Consider the following 1,657-nt stretch of genomic DNA (forward strand, 5'->3'; position numbering starts at 1 on the left):
TCCATCGAGTACAACATCGCCACCAACACCATCAAGCCACTCATGATCTTCACCAACACCTGGTGCTCCTCTAGTGTTTTTGCTGCCAATGGTACCCTTGTTCAGATGGGCGGGTGGCGGGACAAAGCCACATATATGTGCTACTTTGTTCCTTGCTCTGATGCGTCCTACGACTGGGATAACTCTACGCCTATCAAGCTTCTCAACAACCGCTGGTACACCGCCAACCAGATCCTTCCCGACAACCGTATCATCGTCGTCGAGGGCACAGGCATGTTTAGCTACGAGTTTGTTCCCAAGAAGGCCGGAGAGGGAACTTACAACCTACCCTTCCTCACCCAGACCTGAACGAGCTCCTTGGTGGAGAACAACCTATATCCCTTCCTCCACCTCTCCTCCGACGACAACCTCTTCATCTTCGCCAACAAGGACTCCATTCTCCTTGACTACAAGAACAACGTCGTGTTCAAGACATTCCGACGGGTTTACCAAGGTGGAAATCCTCGTCTATGGTGGCTTCCTCGACGATGGCGAACGTCGCCACCAAGGTCGGTAACTTCCTGGCGACCCTACACAGCTGTGGAAGAATGGTCATCACGGACGCCAACCCCTCGTGGAGCATGGAGGACATGCCCGGGCCCAGAACCATGTCGCACATGCTCATTCTCCCCAACGGCGAGATTCTCATCATCAACGGAGCGGCAAGGGGCGTGGCAGGGTGGGACATGGCCGACACACCTGTCTTCACGCCCTACATCTACAGGCACAGTCTCCTCGCCACCCTGCAATGTTGGTACGTTCTTGCCGCCACCACTATACCCCGAATGTACCACTCCACTACCAACGTGCTGTCCGACGATAGAGTTATGGCCGGCGGCTCCAAACCCCACTTCAGTTACAAGCTCACCAGAGTGCAGTTCCCCACGGAGCTCCGCTTGGACACCCACAACCCTTACTATCTGGAGAGCATCTACGCCGTCCTCCGCCCCAAGATCATCACCGTCTCTGCCCCTGCCCCCAACGTCACCTACGGCGCCACCTTCACCGTAACCTTCTCCGTCACCTACGGTCTCACCAGCAGCAACGTGCTGAAGTTCAACATCTACGCCCCGCCCTTCACAACCCACACCACCTCAATGAGCCAGAGGATGCTCTCCCTCTCCGCATCCACACCCGTCGTCGGCCCAAACTCGACCACAGTCTACTCCACCGTCACCGCACCCCCCATGGCCGTCGCTGCTCCACCTGGGTGCTACATGTTCTTCATTGTCAACAGCTAGATCCCCAGCGCTGGCCAGTGGATCCACCTCTCCTAGAGTCGCCACCATGCACCAAATAGAATAGGGCATTCCAATCTGTAATAACACCGCACTGCACTGCAGCTATATACGAGGTTTTGCGAAAATGACATGTAATATTGCAACCCTTCAATAAAACAATACCCTTCCAAAAATCCTTTCTCCATGTCATGTCACGCTTGATTTCGGAATCATCTAATCTAAAATTAGGCATTCTAAATAGTCAAGATGGTTTTAGATCTATTATTGTTAAAATAACCAAAAATTAAATCTACACGTCAATTGCAAACCCCCAACATGGGAGAAAAGGGCAATCCGCTATGATATTTTTACAATTTCGTCTTTTCTTTTGAAATATA

At 52.2% G+C, this 1,657-nt stretch overlaps 1 pseudogene; it reads left to right on the forward strand.

The window, feature by feature from the left end:
• Positions 1–527: 527 nt before the first annotated feature.
• Positions 528–1,280, forward strand: LOC149547128 (aldehyde oxidase GLOX pseudogene; annotated as a pseudogene).
• The last annotated feature ends 377 nt before the right edge of the window (positions 1,281–1,657 follow it).

The sequence above is a fragment of the Cupressus sempervirens genome, chromosome 7 (assembly GCF_028749045.1).
Source record: "Cupressus sempervirens isolate cs-2001-9-10 chromosome 7, ASM2874904v1, whole genome shotgun sequence".
NCBI classification, from domain to species: domain Eukaryota; kingdom Viridiplantae; phylum Streptophyta; class Pinopsida; order Cupressales; family Cupressaceae; genus Cupressus; species Cupressus sempervirens.